At 40.6% G+C, this 17,367-nt stretch overlaps 1 protein-coding gene across 1 annotated transcript in view; it reads right to left on the bottom strand.

The window, feature by feature from the left end:
- Window positions 1–17,367, bottom strand: part of LOC136435121 (stabilin-2-like) — a 138,308-nt gene that overhangs the window by 119,792 nt on the left and 1,149 nt on the right. The gene's annotated exons all lie outside the window — the stretch shown is intronic.

Here is a 17,367-nt window from a genome sequence, read left to right on the forward strand (position 1 = left end):
TTTTTCATAACCACTGCCATATATCTGTGTCAAACTTGTTGCCTTGCCTTTACTAATATATATCATGTAACAGTTTAATCCATTGGTTCATGTTACTTTTCTCTTGAGTGGCATCCTTCTAAGATGAACTGGTATTGGCTTATCCTGAAAGTTGAAACCAACTTCAAGATCCCTAACATATAGCACAAGCAAAATGCATGTATGACTTCACCTCTCTCTCATTATGTTCATAACGGATTTGAGGAGGGGGCGAATATCTTAATTTCCCTTTGGACCCTTCAGCCAATGATCTGATAATGAATGAAATGGTTGAAACCTCTGATGTCAGCCCTGTGCGATGTCAATCGATTTCAAGATCGGCGTCCCGATCTTTGCCACGCTCATTGGTATGTCAGTAGTGTGTCTCCTTTAGAAGCTTCTCCCGCCTCAGGATAGCTGTAGTCAAACTGGCGCTATTGCTTCGGTCTCACTGGACGTGCGATGTCAGATATCACAAAAGGACATTCAGGGTATCAACATCCTTGTGGAAAAAAGTGGTAAATGTCACCAGTGTAGGAGACAGGATGTTGAGTTGTGAGGTTGAATGTTTTACACACCTGGAGGATTATAAAAGGTGTCACAGGTGCATTGCAAAAGGTTGTGGTATTTGTTACTTGAAGAAAAGGAAATTGATGTGAAAAGGCCATTGTTAGTGCTAGCCTTTGCCTGGGTAAACCTTGATGGGCAAACCTTATCATCATCATTCCTGTCCATGAAATGCGCCCTCTGTCACACTTTCACAACTACTGTGGGGATGTCTCTAGGATTCGGGTCTATCTGTCCCTGGATGGAAATTTGCTTCTTGGGATTTACAAAAACTTTCCCCCATCCGTCATAACATGGAACTGACGAAAATATTTTACGTAAGCTTAAAATCACAAATTTAACAACGAAAATTAAAAACAGGGGCTCCCAAGAACAGAGAAAAATTTAAAGCTGGACACAGCCCTGTGCAAAATGCTTGACAGCCCCGAAAATATTTCTTCAAGTAACTAGTGATTAGTGAATAATTGTTTGGATTGGTCTTTTCATTTTGAACCTTGAAGCATGTTCTTTTTTATCATACACTTCTTCTTCAATACACGTTTGCTGCTGTGCTGCAAAATGATATGATTGCATGGCATAGTTCCACTATAATATAACTACTGGGTGAAAGATATCATATACAATGTAATCATGGCTTTTCCTTGCCACACAATGAGACATGAATTTCTGCACATCTGGAATTGGGCCAAGGTTGCCTGTGCTACAATCAAGAAATACAATATATTTTACTGAAATAACCCTTTTATGTGTTTTAAATGACCGAGGATTTTCCACCTATTCAGTTCCATCATAAAACGTACTACAGATGGATGCACATGCATTTCTGTTTAAGCAAAACTTAAGACATACAATTCATTTTGACTGAAAATTACTATTTTATGTGATATAAAGGACCAAGGAATTTTCGAGTGCTCTAGTTACTCTTGATCTTCTCATGGTCCAGCTTACTACAAATGAATACACAATTACGTGTACTACTACTGTAAATCGTTTTGAGTTTACGGGGACTTATCATTGCTGCAATAGGAGGGGGAAAGAGGCATTCACGTACAGACTGAGCGTTTTCAGTTTGCATTTGAAACAATGCAGTACCGGTAATACAGATATAAGACAAGGCACATGTTGGCAGAATAGTGATAGCTCTGCCACTGAAAAAAAAACTACAAAAAGGATTTATAGTGAAGTCTGTGCAGCAGGGGATTGGCTGATGAAGTCATTTCTCACAAAATGCACGTCTGACCATGAACCTGAACACTGTAAATAGTGTAATTGTAAACGTCACCCATTACTCTGAATGTAGCTAAAACTTTAATAGCAGACTACGTACTACCGACTGCCAGCTGACATTTCGTGAACGGTCTTCACATGGAGCAATTTTGTTCTTCTACAACATCAAGTACGGCCTGCTCGGTGACTGTATACCAATCGAGCTTACAAACTGAGGCAGTAAAAGCTCACTTAATTACAAAAATGTACTGTAAATATCCCCCAACTGTCACATCTATTCCAAATCCCATTTGAGACTGTGTCCTTCCCCTGAATTGCTAATGGCTTTTATCTGCGTTTCGCATTTAATGCTCCAGTTGGAATGGCATTTATTTCCAACCGCCTGCCTTCTGCGACAGTTCATTATCAAGGAATGGCATTCTTACAGGTGTAAGCCGTGATAAATGGGGTATTGACTTTGAGAGGATTTTACATTTAGAAGAGTAACGGCCGCGAAAGGGATTGAAATCTCAGTAAATGTCTTCCCAGTTTATCGCCACTTTTCCCAAAGCCATTGTGATTCACACTTTTTTTTAATTCTTAAAACTGATACAGTGTCGTTTTCTGAATAATCATCAATCAACCAAAAATGGGCCATCTGTTAACTGTGACGTCTTTCAAAGGGGCATATATAGAAGCTGAAACAAGTGCAGAGCGGTAATTGATTCTGTGTACCCAGAGAACAGAATGCTTGCTGGGGATTAATTGAGTGTTGTTCTCGCATGGTTTCCCATGAAATTGGCTGATCTGATTGTAGTGTGTTGAGATGATTGATATGACATCTCACTTGCTGTGAAATTGTGTTTCTGGCCATGGTTTCAATCTGGATGCACCTGCAAGTGAGTGAGTCTTTTGTGTAAAGGTAAAGTGAGGTAAACCGGCCAACCCCAGACTTTCTTTATTAACCAGAAGTGATGATGATGATTGGTTTATTTCATATCATTAAAAGGTATCACAGTTTCGCAGTGCACGCGACGTGTGCACTGAATTGAACTGGGACTACATTATACATTATTAGCTTCATAAAATTATTCACAATTGCCTTAACTTATATACAAGGTTTTCAGAACATTAAGATAGGTGTAGTGAAAATATTTTTTTTTTAATACAATACGATAATATATCCGGGTACATTGTATTAACAATATAGATGCATAAACAGGACATGTTTCAGATGCAATACAACTACATTACAGAAACCGCATCGGTGCTTAGACTATGCAGTAAAATAAAATAACACTCAGGTACTGGTACTTTTCGTTGTTATTTACAGCATGTTGCTGTTACGGGTCTCTTATTTAGTAATGATACCATGTATGGTATCGGGCTATTTCTATAGCGTGCTGTTCTGGTTTTAATAGTGTTCAACTGATGACTATTGCTTTGCCACACAGCTCCCGCATTTAGAAAATTCCTTCTACCTGCAGAGGTTGAATGCTTCAGGCTCACATATAGGCTCCATCGTCATACACAGGACCGCTTTTATGCCCCCTTCCTTTCCTTTTCTCTTTTCCAGTCGTGCCCAGACCCGTGCGCAAACCCTGGTCGGAATTTGAACCAGGTGTGGCAAAGTAACAGAGTGCGCAGCCCACTACACCACATGTACATGTACTACATGATATAGATTAACCTTCTCCCTGCTGCCTAACTCTGTAATCAATAGGGAATCGATTGCCAAATGGCTACTTCGGTGTGCTAAAGGTTAAAGCACATGCATGACTCCTCTAGACTTCTGTACAAGCCCTGATGACAACACCACAGCCCCTTGAGCTGCTACAATTGCTGCAGACCCCTCCATCAAAACAGGCTAATTTCTCTGAGAACCAGGCTTAGCTGTCAACAAGTGTTTGATATTGCTTTTCCCAATTTCCTCCAAGGACAGCTGCGACTGTGATCTGTTGGTCTACTGTGGGCTTTCAATCAGTCTTCTCTGGCCAGCCCTGCTTCTGCTATTACTGAGATACGGTGCCCCGGGGATTGCCAGGTTTTTCCTCACCTAAACCTTGGCTTCATCCTGATCTATCCATCAAGTGTGTAAGAAAAATATTACACTGGTTATTTACAGGATATTCCAGCTGGACTCAGGGCAGTTTAGAAATGATGATAACTGTACAATAAAAGTAAAATTCAGCACAATTTTTTAAGTAAGGAATGTCGTGCGACCACGAAATTAAACCTACTCCAGGCAAGGCTATATTTCTTCCCTTTCCTCAGATTGAACCCTTATCCCCACATTTATCAGATGACAGTTCCAGTCAAGCAAAACATTTCTTTGATAGAAATGGCGTTTTCCAGGCGCACTGTACAAATCCTTGGTAGTGGGTTTTAAATCTCTTACACAGGCCTGGCTGTGACCACAAAGTTGCCACCCTGACTATGTAAAGCCCAGCACTTCCTCTTCCTTGACCTGAAGTCAAGGCCCTTTCCTCTCTTCCTAACCCATTGCCCTGAGGGGTTAGGATATAGGAACACACTAAAGCTAAATCAAGCCTGCTGGGTAACAGGAACTACACTTTACAACATGTAAGCAACTGTAAAACATCACATGTGCTGTCAAGTTCAGACTCTGTAGTTGTTGTCAGAGAAAACAAGTCCTTAGCCCATGGGGAAGTCATGTTGTAGATGTACAAATATTTGTAATATTACTTTGCCATGATGGTGAATACATCTGCATGTAAACACATAATGCTTTTTCAATAGCTGACAGGGCAATACAGCTTTTAATTTTTTTTTGCTACACTTCTATTCTCAACCAAACACACAAGGCCAGATTACACCTACTCTTCTAGATGAGTCTTTGGTTCTTTTACATGCAGAGATAAAGCTCCCCATATACCATGCTACCGGCTGTATGTCACCATCCAAAATGACAAATGCAACCCCTCATGGTAATCACCAGACCTTGGCATTCTGAATGTTCCAAATTTTTTGCTCTCCATCAATGTCTTTCCGTCAATGGCTGAGTGACAGAAGATAAAATTCACAACAACAGCTGTGATGTAGTAAGAACTGTTAGTCATAGGGGTCTGCATGGGGGGGGGGGGGATGATGTCCCAACAACGCTTCAGAAGAACCCCCTTAAACCCCCTACGTACTTTTGCGCAAAATTTGGCTGTCTCACTACGAAATACATTGTATCTGTATAGGATGCCTTTCCCGACGAATTACAGGAAATTCAAATTGGCTGCCTACGCCTTACAGAAAAGAGCATGCCTCTTGTAAGGAACAACAGATGCAACCACTCAAGCTGCAGTTATCTTTTTAGCAGGAAATAAACATATCAAGTGAATGTCAGGAGTTCACCACTTCTAATATCGACCAGTAAAAACTGTCACAATCCTCCCTCAACCTATGTTTACACCTACCAGGATTTTGCAACAACAAAAACTTAATGATCTTAAAGTTAAATGCCAATGTGTATTTTTGCTGGCAGGCATGCATATGTATTTGAAATGATTGGCACAAGCTCCCAGCCAAACCTTTTATTCTTTCCCTTTTACTATGTAATATGATTTGCTGTACGTAATGCTTCTTATTGGAGTGAACTTTAGCAAATGTCATGCAGTTATCTTTCACCACAGTACTTTTATTGCACTTAAATAGCTCTGCCTCAGGCATGAGCTGCAAGTGATATTACAGAGGGAAAGACAGGAATGTATAAACGTGACAATCACAAAAGACTCAAAACCATTTTACCACAAGGCATATGAATTTCAACAATGTTTTAGTTGCTTGTTGATTTGTATCTACAACAACCTGGGGACTTGTTTCTATTCTAATCTAGCCTACCTGCTTCATTGATTTTCTGCAAAAATCCAAGATTCAATGATTTAAATTGAAGTACATAGACCTCTCCTAACTACAAGTACCTGAATTCATTTTGTGAATATTACACAATTCTTACAACATCAATTAAAAACGCAATCACATATATCAAAAAACATATTGTTATTGGAAGGATCACCATAAAAAATAGCAAAATGTACTACTTTTGTCTGTCTGGGCATAGTACATCAGCTTGGCTACGGTCGTTAAGTATTAACTGTCTAACCTTAGCCTCGAGGCAGTACTGTTCCACAGGTGAACAGGGCCTTGAGTGTTGCTATTGGGAAATCACAAGTCGTAATAAAACTCATGGAGCCATCAACATGTCCCCGGGAGACTAAAGGGGCTAGGCTGGGCAGCCTGGTGGTTCTGAAGTGGGTGATTTTATCAGTCAGCTGCACTGTAAAACGGACGGACACACATCCCTGGCAACCCAAAATCTACACGGCTTTTACGACATCAAGAATAGCATCGTTCAAGAGGGGAGTTTTCATAAAAAGCCTAATGCCCACATGTTGCTTGGCCTATCAACCGTCACTGTACATTCCAAGCAAATGTTAATAAAAGGGAAGGTCATGACATTTTCTAAAGGACAATCAGATAATGTTATGATCTCCCCTTCAAACATCTGCTTGAAGATTGACGGTACTCTGTATTATGTACAGCCTTGGCTCAGCTCCCAACCCACTTCTCTACATTGAAGTACAGTACTTCAAGTCAGAGTATAAACTTTTGCCAAACCACCAGTTTCCGCTCTAGACTCTCATAAGTTATCCTTTTAGATTTTGACCAAGAAACAATGACTTCATTACAATGGCCTGTCTGCGGTCTATTCTGGATCAAGATAAAGTGGAAATGCTATAGGTCATGGGAGCCTTCTATCCCATAGGTGTATATAATTACCCTCAAGTGTAGGATTCAGCTTACACTAGTCTTCGCACTATACTACATGTACATAAATCATGCATACAGTGTTCAATATCGCAGCAGCCTCAACACAGCCCTAATAAAATCATAACAGCTTCTGCTGCTTCATCATCAACATCAACACCTTTGTATTAATCAGTTCTAGAATGAGTGAGAACAAATGTCATTCCACAGTTTTAAGTTTACATAAAGCAGGAATTGATATATGTCAGGGTGTACATTTCAGCATAAGCTTTTTCTTCTACTACCACAAACAGTTCATTAGCTACATATACCAACTCCACCGAGTCAAAGTTGTTTTGTGTTGTCCTTCTGTGTCCAGCACTGAGGGACAATCGGTCTCTCAGATGTGCCGCCACAAGCAAAGTCAGAAATATGTCACTGATCAGGCTCTGGCAACTGGTATGTTATGAACGCTAATTGGCAGAAATATATGAAATATTAGCTGTTTTGACTTCCTGTAGTTTTGATCCCTTGCTAATATCAAAACATGGGGACAAAATAAAGTCTTAGGTCATAAAGAACGGGAGAGGTGTGACCTTCAACATCCCTAATTTGGCAAAGCATTCTCTTCTTGGTAAGTGTGTTGGGTTCTTCATCACATTATCAATATTCATTCTATATAGCTACATACATCATACATCATCCTTGTACTTTGTAGACCTACGTGTAACTTAAGACACCTTTTGAAAGAACATCTTTTGGTGCTATTCCCATAATTTAAAGTGATGATTGATACAAATGTTTGCTATTAATATACATATCTTCAAATGTTGTCCATGATGTTACACAATAGTCACATACAACTGCCCCTTGATGTCAGGTGTAAAATTGTTGTCTGGACAGTGTGATAGTGCTCTGGAGAGTTTGTTCATCCAACAGCTGTTTCCAATATACTTGACAGGATAACATCCACTGGTGCCAAACTGTTCCAGCCTCAGTGACTCACCAGGACCTATCACTCTGAGTAAGGAGGTTAAAAAGGATAAACATCTTTGCTCTGTAAGCATTTAAGTTCATCTGTGTTGGTGAAAACATAATGGAGAAGTCAAACTAGTTTCCAACACAAGATTCACCAAGGTCTGGTGGAAGATCGATTGAGGAAAGATAAGACAAGACACAGTCATCACAAAAAATGCAATGGAAAGAATACCCCTGTCTCTGTCTAGCCTGAGTGTCATCCTGTTTAGTTCCAGGCTCTACCTTCACTGGTAGAGCCTGGAACTAAACCAGGGTGACACTCAGGCTAGCCTCTGCCCTCACTGTTAGAAAATCGATTACTGAAGGCTCTTTCAGACGTTTGAAAACAAGGAAGAACATACTATAGAGAAAAATGAGATGTTGAACAATAATATCTACATGAAATAGGAGAAAAATTGATAGGAAACAGAATGGGCAGGTGGAAAGAATTGTACAAATGCTTGACCCAAAAACTCCTCCTCCTCCACATATACCTGGTTTGTCCCTATTCCAACCACAAGACTTCCTGTGTTCAACAGTTGTATCTGGAAGTGCCAGTCAGAAAACTTATTGCGTTACAGATGGCTACAGAAATGTCAGCTGAGAGGGCAAATGACAAGGCTGAACTTATATTTATATTGAAAACAAAATGAAACATTGGAAGATTATGTGCGGTATATATCGCAACTGCACAGATTCTGTCATGACTCATGTTAGTGTCCCTTGTCAACTGCACTGCATGACAAAAACATAAAACACAGCAGTAACACTATGTATTAGGCTATGAAAGGTAATTTTACTGCACTACGAACTGAAAGATACTGCATTATCATTAAGCACAAAAAAGCAGTTTCAATGTAACAACTGTTTACAGTACATTAATATATCAACTATCAACACAGTTGTCAACACCATATCTGTTGAAATCATGTCCCTGAAAATGGGACATGTTGAAATCATTGATTCATAATGAGTACAGGTAGTGATGATGATAGTGATGATACTGGTATAGGTTTGAATTTGTACATGCATATTTCCTTTGTAAAATTAGGAAAAAAAACAATAAAATACCCATAACCTTATAAACGCAAAGCACATGTGTAAATGAATGCCAAGCTGTTATGAGTACATTTATGCTTCCCGTAAATATCTAGCTTGAGCATGTTGATTTCCATTGTAAAATCTTGAAAAGATCAATACTCTCTTATCCGAGTGATCACCTTGGAAAATACTTGTAAAGGTTGTAATCCATCAAAAGCCATACTGGACTTAAGACTGTCAATAACAAGGCCAGTAAGATTATACAGTGAGGCAATAATAGTTTACCATCACCTTTTCAATCTATTCAAAGCACCTTACTATCAACTTTTCAATCCCGTTTAATGTGCCCAAACAAAGGAAAATATCCAGAAGAGCTTGCCTTCAGATCAATAGGTTTTATCATTTCAGAACAGAAATGGTCAAGATTCTTTTGACTAATGATAGCACAAAATGTGTCGGAGAACTGTTGTTAAAAGTTTGAAATTACCATTTTTTTTTTTTTTTTTCACCACTTTATTCACCACCACCGATTTTTACAATGAAGTTTGATCTTACTTACTTTTATAAGTTTGAAGGGAACGGGATTCTAAAGTGTAATGAAATAGAAGGCTCAAAATAGCCCTACATTTATATCTGCTCAGGTGGAAAGAGATAGTCACGAATAAGTCCCAAACCTCAGACCAATAAAACTCCACTCTCAGGGGTGGACATCAGCTTTGATGGTACATAGATATCATCCAGATGGATTACTGGACCACTAATCTTCCAAAGAACCCATTTACCAAGGAATCCCTAGCCTTGCTGCACTGTTACTCCACACAAATCCCTCAGACAGAGCAACATCAATCACTTTTCCTGGTAGTTTATCAAAGCACCACCTTTACAACTGTTATTCGACAAGGGTCACTGATTTAGGAGACCCAGGAGAAACACTAGTAAGAGCGAAACTACAGGCTCTGACATTTGCTCTCTCCATAAAAGAGAAGCCTTGACTTTGAACAAGGTTGTGCCGCTTTGAAGTCTGCAAAGGAAGGAAGCGTGTCACTAACCCAGACCTCTCCCACACCACAACCACAGTAACTACATATTAGGACTTGGTGTAGAATTACCTTCTTTTACTTAGCAGTTGACATATCTTATAACTTTCTGCTGCAAGGTCCAGCCATTCCAAGGGCAAGATGATTAATGAGCCATTATAGTTGGTCCATGCTAGCAGATCCCTATGACCTTTTAAAAGGGCATCCTTAAAAAGGCATGACATTGCTATATAACAATCCAACAAGCTTGTTCCAGGAATGCCCAATATGATGCAGAATGAGGGTTATAAAGGTGGGTGTAGAAGATGTATGAAATGATATTCATGTGACACAAAGATGACAAAATGTTGAAATCTAATGTAGACTGTTTTGCAATGCACAAACGGCATTATTCATTTCTTGTAACTTGCGAACTAAACTAGTGTTTTCAACAGAACTTGCTGTAGTGTTGCCCTGAGGCAAGTAGTACTCTTGTTACCTACGAATTCTAAAAATGCTACAAGAAGAGCCACCCTGCTAAGTTCCATCAACTTGTACATGTTACGACATCGGGTTGTTTTTCAGCTGGTTAAATTGTTCGCTCGAGATCCAACCTTGTCAACCTTTCATCCACTCCAAGAAGTCTCTCTGCTGCCAACATTTGGCTAGCCTGGATGCCAGACTGTTTCCAGGGTCTAATTAACAGCCCAGCTCCTCGGCTTCAGGGCCAACATACCCTCAAGGAAATTTTACCACAGATCCCACTGAGCTAGACCCTGAGACACAACTCAGGGGGGCCTGTTGTAAATTTCCTTGGTTGGCCCTGGACTGGAGCGGAGGAGCTGGCCTGTGTAGGCCCTGGAAACAAGTCTGGTGCCTAGGCTACATTTGGCAGGGAAGGGTTACCTTGGGGGAGACTGAGCTAAACAAGATATGCTCTTAAGCTATTAAGTTATCTCTTCCTCTGATCTACAGCCAAAAAGGGAAAGTCTTTCAACCTGGTGGCTGGCTTACTTAATTTCGTTGGACTCAGCCTTTTCCTTTAAACTTGGACCCTAAGTGACTTTTGACAGTTCCTTGGAACATAAAAGACAGAAATAGGCACATAATCCTTTACAGTCCACGGACAAATTGAGTAAAACCATGCTGAAGGCTTGGATTTTCCCAACAGCGCACAAGCTTTGTGGTTTAAGACAAGCCAACATGTACCGCCTGTGTCTGCGTAATGTCTGCTGTCACCTTTTTATACTAAACATTCTGACCAACATATCTCCACTTCCTTGTAGCGAACATCTGTTTATGGACCTACAAGGTACTCTCCCTGAATCACTATAATAGACATTAATCTCCAAGCAGATGTAGGGTCTTACCAAGTGTCTTAGGCACGTCTTTGCAGCATTTTGTTACTCACGGAAGCAAAGGTTAGACCCGGCTTGTTTTGAACATCTTTTGAGGCGTTTTTTGTTGGCCTTGCTACTTTGTCAGTTTTTCGCAAAAACTGACAAAATAGAAATGCTGACAAAAAATGCCAAAGAAAAGATCTGCAACACACCTGGGTCTAACCTCTAATTGGAGCGGTGAGTTTTGTACCTCTTTCTAGTACATTGTAGTTCGCAGTTTTAGCTCCTAGAAAACAAAACGGTGTACAAAACACAGTAACCACAGGCCTAAAATGCAGAGCCAAGCCCCACATCTGCATGAAGACTAAACAAACATGCCTGATATGATGATAGCAGTGCTGCTTCCTTGCATGCATATCTTTGGCTAACAAGCTTGGAAGCATCCCAAGAGAGATGTTTTCCCCCTGCAGCTCATGTGGCATTTTTCTGCTAGACCTGCAATTATCTCAGCAAGCTAACCCTGGTTAACTGGGACAGTTGAAACAGAAGTGGCCTACAAAGTAAAGGAGGTCTGACTAGGGTCACAGAACAGCTGGGTCCATTCAAAATATTCCCATCCTTTGGAATAAATGTAAAAAAAAAAATAATGCTACCATGCATTCAGAATTCAAATAGGCACAGTACTATCTTTTAACATTCTTACTATTTGCATGTACATTTTCTATTTATAAAAAGGCTCATCGTTGAGTTTGGGCATCATTAGTATTTACTTTTACTCAATCACTCTCAAGAAGTTCCTCACTGTATCATCGCAAGAAACTTTGCCTGGTATCAGTCCCTATTTCCTCTCTGTGGTAGGCCAATCCATTACCCGTCAAATATATTACAAGTATTTGGAACAGCTTCTTGGATAGGGACCAGCTCGCTAAATACAGATGGATCCTAATCTCCAAGCAAAATCTTCCAAAATGGCTATGTCAGCTAAGACAGTATCCATTGGCCAAATTAGCATCCATGGCCCAGTACTCAGGGAGCTTGAGAAACATTACAGTTTTTGCCTTGCTACATCTGCTTGGAGATGAGATGGATACCAGGTTACCCGAAGCTACCTTAATCATCTTTGACATCTTGGTATTTCCAAGGGGTTTTAAAAAAAGATCAGTCTCTTCAACCCCAACAGATTGTCATATCCTTCACTTTATGAATGGTTACCCCTTCCAAAAAGAGGTCACAGTGGATCAAAGACCTGTCAGTTTGTGTAAACAGTTGCTGGTGATTTTTTATCGAAAGGAAGCAGCCCTCTATCCCTTCAATTTGTACTTCCAGGAGCGAGCTCCCCTTGGAACAAGCCCAAACATTCATCCTGTTATCTCTCTCTCCCAGCGATACACCACGGCCAGGGAAAATGTGGGGATGTACACAAGCTGGGCTCAAAATTCATATTTGATGTACCAAACCTAAACATTTAGGTACAGAGAAAAATGGGGTGCACATCATGGAATATGTTACTGCCTCTTAAAAGCTTGAATCTGAAAAAAGAACCTAGCTACATCGTAACTTCAAACTTTTAGACATAAATATGTAGTACAACAAACCAAAAAAGATTTTTTTTTATTCTGACATCAATAATATGCTGTATATTAGTTTACAATCATGAACCTACACAAATATCTAGGTGCACTGGTGCACCAACAGTCCAAAACTAGGTGCACTCCTTCAACTAAGGGTACACAAAAGTGCATAAGCAACCAGTATTTCGAGCCCTGAACGAGGCTGTTTATGCAACTGACCTCTTTGAAGCAAGGCGGATGGGGATGACCTGTCAGCCACCCTGGGTCCCAGCCACAGGGGTTGTGGGAAGGCTGACCTTATAACTTTACCAATCAGTCCCGACATTCATCTTGACTCTTAGCGTGCTATGCTGTGCTAAGCTGCAATCAGTCACATGGGAGGAAAAATGTAAACAGAGTCAGACTTCTTGGCTCTTTAGATAAAATCAAGTAGTATGAATCACAACCATCACATCCTGTTGTCTTCCCCAAAGAGGAGGAAAACTTTTGAGAAAAGCTGTGATTCCTCAAGCTAATGAATCACAAGTAATTTTTTTTTCTTAGTGAACTTGTTGCAGACCATCTGTACAAGCATCTCTGAGGCCATGGCAAGGCCACAAAGACAGGGAATTCTCCTAGACTCCACCTTTGTGGCTGAGAAAATATATGAAATTGGCCAACTGGGGTGAATAACTTGCAAGAGTAGTACTGGGGCCAAAGGACAACATTAGATTAGAAATGTCTTTCTTTATCTGGCTAACTCCTTTGGCAGATTATCAACCTCTTATCTTGCTTGGTCCAATGTCTACTATTCTTAGACTTTCTGAGTTGTACTCAATTTCAGAAGGCAGGCAAATTTTGGCTCTTCAAGACCGACTGGAAGGAAACCAAGGCACAGCTGGATGTGGATAAATCAAGGTTATCACAGAAGCATCTTCCTGTTTCCAGCCAAGTAAAAAGGCGCTGTTTTTACCTCATCTGGCATTCAGAGGTCAATCTAGCCCTTCTCAGTTAGATAAAGCGAAACAGCTAGATAAGTAACAACTGAATTGTTTGTCAGTTGTCAGTGGCATCAAGAGATTTGAATGATTCTACACTCAAGGTTTTCTTCTGGCTTTTCTTGTGGTATCTCTTCTGGGTAGAAAAGTGTGAAACCAAAGAGACAATGTGCTGTTCCTAAGAACACTACTGTAAATGGATTTAAGTTTGCGTGGTTTTTATTTCGCGCTAAGGCGAACATGCAGTGTTCGCGGTAGTTTTACATTCGCGGCCGCGCTATAGTCACATACTGCTACAGTATTGGCTAAAAATGTTCGCGGTAGTTTTAAGTTTGCGGTGAAACGCTCGCCACAAAAACCTCGAACATAAAACCACCCCGAACATTTCTGCATTTACAGTATGCTCAAGAAGCATCTGCAGACTTTAAAAATTCCAGGCTTCCATCCAGGCTTCAAGCCAACAAATCAAATGAACCAATATGTTGCTGAACTTTACAGCACCACCAAAGGCCATCGCTGTCAGTCTCCATTCAGCATTATGAAAGATCGCTGCGGTCTAAGGTACATATGGACCTAGAGACATGCTATGAGCAAAATATCACATCCATGAATGATGGAGAGCAGTAGGCTGACTGCCTCTACCAGCCATTGCGTCTTCATAATATAGAAGTACAATAAAGAGGTTCAAAAACTAGTCAGCAAAAATGAACATGAACAGAAAGAATTTACTGTATTTTGTACTTATAACGTTAGTATACTAGAATGACAAGATAAGGTGGAAAATATCAGATGAGGTGCTTTGAAGAGTGGAGAGTCAAAGTATAGGTTGTGTGATATTGAATGTAAATCTGGCCCAATGCCCATAATGGGGTTTGCAGCCTTGGGCATGATAGCAGTGCTAGCCTTGTGTTATGGTCTGGAAAACCCTTGGGAGGCTGATGTGGGTTATGAAATCCCAGGCACACTATGTCATCTTCAACATTTACCAATACCAACGGGAGAAAACTCCAAGGAGAAGTGGCTGGGAAAAAAAACGACCAGTAATCCCTAAATCCTTCTCATCAATTCGAACCAGGCCTTGGATGATCGGTTTGATAGGATTAATCAAAAAGGCATTACAAAAGAGGCTGTAGAAGTCAAGATGTATGATTGCAAACTGACCACCACATTATGTGATTACCACATCATTCAGACTCAGCAAACAAACGGCCAGATGCACTGAGGACAAAGGAGCACTCAAACTACTTTCCTCAGGACCACAACCTTGTGTCATCAATGAGAAAAAGCTCTTTGAGAGAAAAAATATCATGAGGGGGAAAAAGAGATCTAAGAACTCTATTTAGCTGACGTGACATGATATTCTTTCTTTCAAAGAGTTTTCCTAATGATGACACAAGGTTGGTTGCCTGAGGAAAGTGGCTTGAGTATCCTTCTGTGTTCAGGTACAGGTACTGACTATTTTCCCAATCATCACGAGAAAAAATATCAAAATTCGTTGTAAACTTCTGCTTTAGTTCCAACAGAGCACTTGAAATACCATTATCATCATTGATGCTGATCTTAAAGGACTGTAAATGCATTCATTTCTGGTATTCATATATGGTTTCCACAGATTATCACAAAGTTTCAGAACAAGGTTTAGACCTCATCAATCTACTACGGTAGCTATACCCATGATAGACAAGGGTGAGGGTCAGGTTTTTTCTCCCCAGAATTCAGCCAAAAAGAAACACAGACATCCATTACCTAAGGGCATCTCATTAACATGCTAATGCCTATCGACCTTTAGCTGCTATAAATAACACATGGCAGCAATCTGGCCAACCCTCATGTGGAAGAAAAGCGAACAATGCATCTTGTGCTGAAGCGGGTACCAGGTCAACCTGGGGTCTTGTTGTCCTTAGCCTGTGTAGTTGTTATTGATGAAGTGACAGTTGTGATGAATGTGGCCCATGTGTGGCAGGCATTACCAGAGAGAGACATCACAACCCAGCATTGCCCATCCCCTCTGGTACTTTCTCTGGCCACAAGGGATGATACAGACTTTCTGTTGAGACTGTTGGCATTGGTAACAGTGGTAACAGTAGGCCAAGTGGCCAGGTTTTTTGCTTAGTGTTAGCATAGCTTCCATAGAAATACTGTAAATGTTGAAATATTTGCTTTTGCAGTCGTTTTTATGTTGCCGGATTTCGCCATGAGTCACTATACAACGAACATGTGCTCTGTCTTGTATAGTGTTACTATGGTCGTTTAAAGTCTCCCCCCCCCCCCCCACGAGAAGTTTCTACCAGACTCCATAGGTTGCTGGAAAAAAAGTAGACTGAATGATATAATCTCCAAGCAGATCCATCGATGGCAAGGCAGTATCAAAAGGGCCAACCAGTACCATAAGCCACTCCGATGCCTGGCTAACTCCTCTTTTTCTATTTCTAGTACATGTACTGTATTTTTCCAACAGCCTATGTAGTCTGGTAGAGACTATCCCCTCCTACCACGGAATTGTCTTCTCATACTTAAAACGATTTACAGTGTCTCGCTGGTAAGGCTTCCTCGCATGGTGGGCTTCAATAATTACTATTATTGGAAAAACACTGATAGTGGGTTGTATAACATGGGCAATTCTGTACTATCTAGCAAGGCTCTGTAGCTGTCCCAGTTCCAAGGAATGTTCTCCGATTTATCTTATGTTGCAGGCTTATCTTAATATTTACATAACTGTGTGAACGAATAACAAACATTACAATATCTGTGCCAGGCGCAAGAACACAAGCCGTCAAAATAAAATAAATATCGTAGCTGTTTTTCGAATTTGACTCATTCAGTTGTGCTCAACAAATGGATACATTGAAAGTATGCCTAACATTAACTCTAGCTGTGGTGGTATTGAGAGCACTGACTAAAGCCAAAGGGATTACTGGGATAGGATATCGCCTTCCTTGTTTGGAGATGGGAGCATATTCCTCTCTAATCGTCAAGCAGATGTATTGTCCAGGCCATAGGTTTATGCATGTTTTTGAGGCTTTTCATGCCTTTTTCAAGTGGTCTGTCTTTTCTATATCTTTCCCTACCTCTAGAAAGAGGCATAGATACAGAAAAAGCCTTTAAAAACAGCGTAAAACTGAGCCGGATGCAACGTCTGCAGATTAAACGTATTCCATTCCCGTTGATGGAAACCGCTCTGGACAAAGCACACCCTCAGCTGTAGGCATTACCAGCACATTTTCAGGTCATTAGCTATGGAATATGACAGAAACACATGGGGTCAAGCTCACACAAAGGGGGTGAAATGGAATAGGAGTACACAGCTGATGTGCTTTCCATGCATCATACTCTGGGGTTTACAAGACATTAGCATAAGTATGGGCAGACATCTATCATGCCTCAAAACTGAGCTGGGGGGAGAGTCCCAAAAGGGTTGAACAGACAAGGGGGAGGCAGCGCTGGAAAAACAAGCTACAGTTTCTTAGATTTTATTTTCTGATAGATGGTAAGCCAACTCCCAGTAGGATACCAGTGAATTATTATTACAGGGAGAAAAGGGGCTGCTCAACGCTCTGTGAGGACAAATTTTCTGCTTGTTAACACCAACAGTTCCTCTGAAGCTTGAACGAGTCATTGAACACAAAGGATCTTAATGCAGCATGATGTGGTGGGGAGGACGCGGCAGGAAAATAAAAGATTGTATGCTGCAGTGTTTTTCTATGTAACAGGATGTTGAAAACATCGGAGGGCCAGATATGGCCTGGGTTTCCTCATTCTAACATGCTCGACGGCTGTAAAAACAAGAACATGCGGAGAAAAGTCTCCGAAGTGCCAGGGAAACTGGCAAGAACAAAAGCCTGCGTTTGTTATTTCTCGA

Source organism: Branchiostoma lanceolatum, chromosome 5, assembly GCF_035083965.1.
Source record: "Branchiostoma lanceolatum isolate klBraLanc5 chromosome 5, klBraLanc5.hap2, whole genome shotgun sequence".
In the NCBI taxonomy this organism is placed as follows: domain Eukaryota; kingdom Metazoa; phylum Chordata; class Leptocardii; order Amphioxiformes; family Branchiostomatidae; genus Branchiostoma; species Branchiostoma lanceolatum.